This window comes from Poecilia latipinna, unplaced genomic scaffold (genome assembly GCF_001443285.1).
Source record: "Poecilia latipinna isolate Pla-1442-1.1 unplaced genomic scaffold, P_latipinna-1.0 Scaffold588, whole genome shotgun sequence".
Taxonomy (NCBI): domain Eukaryota; kingdom Metazoa; phylum Chordata; class Actinopteri; order Cyprinodontiformes; family Poeciliidae; genus Poecilia; species Poecilia latipinna.
The window spans coordinates 118,350-125,237 of record NW_015113204.1 but is presented as its reverse complement, the minus strand read 5'-3'; the positions used below and the strand labels follow the sequence as shown (position 1 = coordinate 125,237).

Below are 6,888 nucleotides of genomic sequence, written 5' to 3'. Positions count from 1 at the left end.
TTCTTCTTCAAAAAAAAAAAAACCCAAATGAATCCACCCCTTTTTTAAGAGTCATTTGGCCACTGTGCTGACATGTGCCTCCATAGTTTGTTCCCAAGACCAGTCTTGCTGGTTTTCAGGCTTCTGACTTGGTATTAGACCTTTTTTAGGGCAGCTGCATGCGTGTATCATGTTTGGGATTCAGACTTGAAACGTTGCAAAATTTTAAAAATGTGCAATATGAACTTTGGATGAAAAAAAGGCAGAACCTTTTATCTCAGTAGTGTTTAAAAAAAAAAAAAAACACGATAAATTATGTTTCACCCAACGACCTAGCTTAAGCTTGGGTTAAACATGGACAAGTCATAGGGACAGCTCATTTTTAGACAATAAAGATTTTATAAATTACAGATCAAAATACTAATAATTAAAAAAAAAGCACAAACAGATGCCAAAATGGTCCTAAAACAAAGATCTGTATTTTTAAGACGTGGCAATTCCTGATTGACATTTGTCTGTAGATATTTTTTTAAAAATGTGTCAACAGCTGAAAAGGAGTGAAAATTGAGCACTTTGTTTTCCTAAACTTGTTTTGACAATGATAATGCACTAAAATTTATATATCCATGATAATATCTTTTTATTTTTTTAATTTTATATGCTTCACAAATCAGACAGTATTAAAGAAAAGCCAAGTCTGGTACTGTGATAAGTTCAACTAAATGACGACAAACATCTGTGTGAGGTTTAATGAAAGGCAATTATTACATTTTAAGCCACTTGCAGCTGAAAAACTGTTAGTCTGATGAAAAATACAAAATACAGGTGTATTCTCCAAAACTTTAGCATCATTTTAAAGTTTATTTCAGTGATTTAGTTCAGAAATGGAAAGTCAAAGAGACTCATAACACAGAGTGGTGTATTTAAAGTGTTAGTTACTGGATTTAAAGATCAGAATATTAGGATAGTATTAGATCAATGGAAAAATATTTTCCATACCGAAATATGGGTCTATCAATCAATCAATCAATCAAATTTTTATTCAGACCTCTTTTTGTACGGTGAAATGTAACTTAAAGTCCAAAAAGGTATGTGTATGTACTTTACAGTTCCTAGTCAGCTCTTTTTGCCTGAAGCCATCATGGTACTGAGGTGATCAGCCTGTGGCTCTGAGGTACTGAAGAGGATCGGCTCATGCGTTGTTAGGTGTGTCTCATCTTCTTCTTGACATAACTCCATGTTTTCTGTCCAGCCTAATCAAGCACAGCAATGCCACGGTCAAATAAGTGTCGATCGTTTGGCATGGTGCACAGGTGCCGAGTTCGGCTGAAAAGAATGACATCAGTGTCTCCATAAAGCTTTTCAGTAGAAATAAACATGAAGTTCTTTGACTTTGGACTTGAGAAAAAAAACAAACAAACAAAAAAAAAAACAGTGGACCAAACAAACACCAGCAGAAGACATGACTCCCAAATCCTCTTCACTCAGGACCTTAAGCGACTTGGATTCTGTGCCTCTCTGCTCTTCATCCAGACTCTGGGACGTTGATATCCAAATGACATGCTAAATTTACTTTTATTTAAATATATGACTTTGCACCACTGATGACGAGCTAGTCTTTTTTTTTTTTTTTTTTTTTTTCATTACCCCAAAAAAAATACTTCTGGCATCTGTGTTTCAGAATGAATGCAGCAGTTACAGCTCCATTTGCTGGATGCCTTCTGTGTGCGGTGGCTTTTAAGGCTTTGACTCTAGCCACTTCATGAACATCCTTGTCTGGGTTTTCCTTGTGCGCCTTTTGGCTGTTGCAGTTTTTCCTTCAGCTCCACTTTCTTTTAATGTGCTTGGATACAGCAGTCTGTGAGCAGCCAGCTTCTTTAGCTGCGATTTTCTGACAAACCGTCCTACTGAAGGGCGTCGATTATTATCTGATGGAGTTCACAGTTGTTTCATCAGTATTTAGGCCACAACATAACATTTCTCCATTAAAAATGATCTTTGTACTCGCTTTATGTAATATTCTAAGTTTCTTATTAAGTTTTGATCTGCTTTAAGTCTCAGTTAACAGAAATAAGGGCTTTAAATACACCACTCTGTGCTCTGATTCTAGACAATATATAATTTCAATTCTCTAGTGAAATTACTGAAGTAAATAAACTTTTGGATGATGTCATAGGTTTTTGAGATGCACCTGTGTGTTATGTGATTAGTGATGCAGTGGTTTAGCACTTAGATCTCGCACAGCAGAAACAGCAGGAAGGTTGATCCTGCAGGACGCCCAAAGCCTTTATATGAGACCTTTATTTCTTTTCATCAGTTTATTCCCATAGTCCAAAGATGTGCACGTTAGGTTAATTGGTAAAAACACAATTTAGTTCCAACTTTGTGTCAGATAGAGTAGCTTGCAGCCCCATCTCCTCCAAACCTAAATTATTGTTTACACTCTGGAGCTTTAAATACATTTAAAGAGTTAAACTGAACCCGTGTCCTCTGTTAAAATGGCACAATGCGTTCGAAGGCTTACAGTGACGACAGAACCCGAAACAAAAGGACATCACCCCTGCCTTTGTATTTGGCTTCTTCTTCGTCCGTGTGGGAAACTTTGGAATCATCACAAATTTCTTTAATTTATTTTTCTAGCGATATGAATTATTGTTATTATTTTTTTGCCTTAGCTCTGAAAATGTTTTTTCTTACTTCATAACTCAATCCATTTCTTTTTAAAAATGAAAAAAAAAAACATAAAATAAAAGTGTGTTAATGTTTGTGTAAAGGGCAATATTGCACTTTGGTTTCTGTCCAACCAACACTGTCATTCTTGTATGTCATGTCCAAATCTCTCTGGACAATAATATTGAGATGTTTTAGAAACATTTGGCTGGTTCAGAATGAAAACCTTAGCTGTCTTAAAGATTTTGCATAAAAAAAAGAAAGAAAAAAAAAAAGAAAAGTGACAACATTGTGTTTGTGTGTCTGTATATATTATTGTATCTTGACAAGGTTTCTAAAACAGCTTGTTGCTAAATGTTTTCAAGTGCTGCTGCCTCTAAATATTCAAATATTTTGTATAGTGAAAATGAGCATGAAGTACTTTTTCCTAGCCGTTTTAATCTGTAGACTAGGATTTACAGGACATTTTACCAACTTGCAACTATAAGTAAAATATTTCAGGCTTCTTTTTGTCACCTCTCGGTTCATTTTAATCAGCGATTCTAGATGTGAAATAGAAACAAACAAAACAAAAAAAACTGTAGAGAAAAAGCAGCTGGGTAAAGTGCAGTGTGTCTGATGTGTGATTGGATTTATCAAAACTGTTGAGGCTTTTCTGTCACAAAATGTGTTTACATGTACTGAAATGATCATTGTCTTGTAAAGAAATGATCCATGTTTTGAATCGGCATTTATGCAAAAGAAATATTTTCAGACTAAATTGTGTGTGTGACTCATGTCGTCTTTGCACATCCACGATCACAAGCGCACACGTGCCAGTAAAATGAACCGACTCTTTGAGAGAATAATCATCTGGTGGAATCACAGTCGCTCTTAAATATGTATAAGTCTCTGTTCGAATGTCAGGATTTTGCGACGTGAAATAGGAGGCTGATCAGTAATTTTAAAACGTTTTAATGTGGCATTCACTCAAATTCAGTGGGAAAACAAAAGCAGCAAATATCCACACCTACTCAGTTTTAAACACCTGCTGATTCAAAATCAGCTTTCAGCTTCCTGGTGTCCACAAATACCATCATCTATAGTGAATTTGATGAACGTGAAATAATATTTCACTGTCCCAGAAGGATTTTCCTGACATTTGCTTCCATTGGCTACAGTCGTACATCACAGAGAGGCGACAAATGACCAAAGTTAAGTTACTTTGCAGAATTATCAATGGGCTAGAGAAAAGAAATTTAGAAACAGAGATCTTATGACAAGACCTGATCCCGTCACCTGACTGATTTGGAGAACCTTTACAAAACGGAGTTTGGCAAATATTGTAAACTATGTGTGGGACACCAAAAATACTGAAATTTAATCAGAAGTACTTTAACAAGATATTAAAGATATGCATATTTATGGAACCAGGTGTCATAATGAGAGGTACCAGGACTCGAAGGCAAGCAACAACTACGGATACCCAAACTCCGTTTACAGATTTATTGAACAGGAAGGTGTAATGGGGAAAACAATGGAGAGGTGAAGATCAGCGGCAGCAGGGAGGAACCGGGCCAGAGGAGGAACTGAGAAATGGGTGAGCAGTTAGACAGAGGAATAATGACAGGAATGATGATGTAACCTGATGAGGGCTTACGGATTGGGGGTTCAGGTGAGCAGAGGAGGGTACAGCAGTTGGGGCAGCGAGGGGTCTCCAGGTGGGGGAGTTCCAGCAGGTAACTGAGGGTGGACAGGCAGCAGCAGGGTGGTGGTGGTGGAGGAATCCAGGGGCTCGGCCAAGCCGAACAGCGAGGGCCAAGTAGTCCAGGTGATCTGATTCTCAGAGAGAGGTCAGGGCTGGTTCTAGGAGGAAGAAAGATGGAAGAGGCGTCAGGAACAAGTTAGATACTTGAGACAGCACTGAGAGCTAGAGTGTACCACTGTAGAAGCGGAACCATCTGGCATCTTCTTCTGGGAAGCCTCTCCTATTTAAGGCCATTGTTGATTGGAGATGACGAGCACCAGCTGGATCCCGTCAGCCTGCCACCCTGAAAATGTAGAGAAAACACTCCCCCGCAGAACCCAACACCAGGTTATTCATGTACAGATGTGTTTTCAGTTGGATTGTGGATAAATGTCACGTCACACGTAAGATACTTTTGAAATGATTCATCACCGCCTCATTGTTTTGCATCACTAAATTCTGGTATTTTAGCAGGACTTTACATGCTGTACCGATATACTGTGTGGATCTATTGTGTAGTAAAAGGAAAAAAAAAAACAAACAAACATAAAAATAAATGTCTGCATGTGTTTGATTTAAAATGACTAGATGTAATACAAATAGCATTTTTTGTTGCTCAACAAATATTACATAGTGTTATTGTTAGTTTATATATAAACAGTAGATTGGGATTTAATTTCTCCCCTTTTAGGTACAAGAAAAAAATAATCTGTTTATAAAAAATTATTTTGCAGTGATTTTCTGTCCAGTTGTGACATCCATTAGATACGACATCCATTTTTTCTATCATTATCTTTTATCAATATTAAAGATTCAAACCTGTAATGATAGCAAGTCGGAACAGTTTTCTCTCATTCTCCATTTTGATGATAAACGAAGTGTTTGCTTTATTTAACCACTAGAGGGCAGTAGAACTACTTTTAGAAAGCAATATATGAAGCGTCACAACTTAGATTTAGTGCGTTTTATTTTTCCTTTTTTAATAAATAGCTAATGTTAGCATATCTTTGAGTTGATAAAAATACAGTTTTGCGGTTCCAGCAGAAGGTCTGTCTTTTCTTCTTAGAGAAGTGTTACTGAAAGTTTGAAATCACTTTTAAACTTGGAAATGAAAAACTGTGATACTGGTGTTATTTTTTTTTAAAAAGAGAAATTGGGTCACTTTCTATCAGTTAAAGAAATAGTTCCAATTTTTTTGAAGTGTGGTTTTGTTAATCTGCTTTAGTTTAATTTTGTCGTGTATTTTTTTTTAAATTCTGTTTGTTGAAGACGTTCTGTGATTTTCATCTGGAAAGGTGCTACATAAATAAAGTTTTACTTACTTAAGTTTTCACTTGCTTTCAGTATCTTGCCTGCAGCAGATAACTCACTTAACAAAGAAAATTAATTAATTTAAAAAGGAAGAACTCCAAAGACTAATCTACTCATAGTGTCTCACAGAATACTAATTATAAAATATGAACTGTATCTCTAATAGTCTCTGATGAACAACAAACAAAAGAGCTGGGAACTAATGTTAAGCAGTCCTTTGTGTGTTTATTAACATGTTTAAATATCATATTTTGCATCCAAAATGGCAGCTTATATAGAATGATGATTCTATGTCTTGTATCTTCTTTAAGGCAATAAAATTCGGGCACAAATTAGACCAAACATTTGCTTAAATCTGTCCAAACAACATAAAACCTGCCATTTGGGCTAAATAAATAAGGCTGAAACTTTTTTGTCTTTTATAGTTTAATCAGATCTAAACCTCACCACAGTTCAAGGTGAAACTATGTCCTTTGTTTCAGTTTTTTTTTTTAACACAACTAATCATGTGTCACTAGGACTAGGGTTGCCACCTTTCAGAAATAAAAATAAGGGACGCTCCCCACGGCGCCCTACTCTCATGGGGTGGGACGTCTGCTGCAGTGATAGACGTTATTTTATGGCGTTCTTTTGTTGTTTTTAAAAAGTGATCCATAGAGCAATCGTTCATGCATAGAGGTCAGTTAGAGTACCCCAAAATTGTACTCCAGTCAGAGTAGCATACCTTAAACACATTTAATTAAGCAAGTGTAAAAAGTATTTGGTAAACTACTCAAGTACTGAGTAACTGATCATAACACCTGATTTAATATTCAAAATGTTTCCTCAGAGAGCCAAAAGTATAAAAGTTATATGAACATTCTGGTATTTTAGTCAAAATATATCAGCATTTCAAAATAAATCATACAGAAAGCATTAACAAACCTTTTAAAGTAGTCTAAAGTAGTATGATTTGTTCTTTAAATGACCATTAGTATTAGTTTGGCTGATATTATTAATAAGCAAATAAGAAAACCTTTTTTTTTTGGTTGGTTTGATTTTCCTTCTTTGACCCAAACTTATTGTGTCATGGTAATAATTATTATTCGTATTTGTATCAAAGGGTTCTGAGTCTGTATAGTGTCATGGTCACTGATATCATTATGAAGATTTTTATAATGTTTAATGCTTTAATGCTTGTTGTAAATGACCACTGATGATCA

The 6,888-nt window shown here is 35.7% G+C and overlaps 2 long non-coding RNA genes across 3 annotated transcripts; one reads left to right on the top strand and one right to left on the bottom strand.

Annotated features, from left to right (window-relative positions):
* Positions 1–2,137: 2,137 nt before the first annotated feature.
* Positions 2,138–5,702, top strand: LOC106953554 (uncharacterized). The gene is made up of 2 exons (XR_001426213.1): positions 2,138–4,062; positions 4,724–5,702. It is a non-coding gene; the product is annotated as an uncharacterized LOC106953554 (long non-coding RNA).
* On the bottom strand, positions 4,124–4,716 carry LOC106953555 (uncharacterized). 2 transcript variants are annotated; one of them, XR_001426215.1, is made up of 3 exons: positions 4,570–4,716; positions 4,289–4,494; positions 4,155–4,217 (listed from the first exon to the last, which is right to left on the bottom strand). It is a non-coding gene; the product is annotated as an uncharacterized LOC106953555 (long non-coding RNA). The 2 variants fall into 2 exon arrangements; XR_001426214.1 differs by having other exon boundaries at positions 4,124–4,494.
* Positions 5,703–6,888: the final 1,186 nt, after the last annotated feature.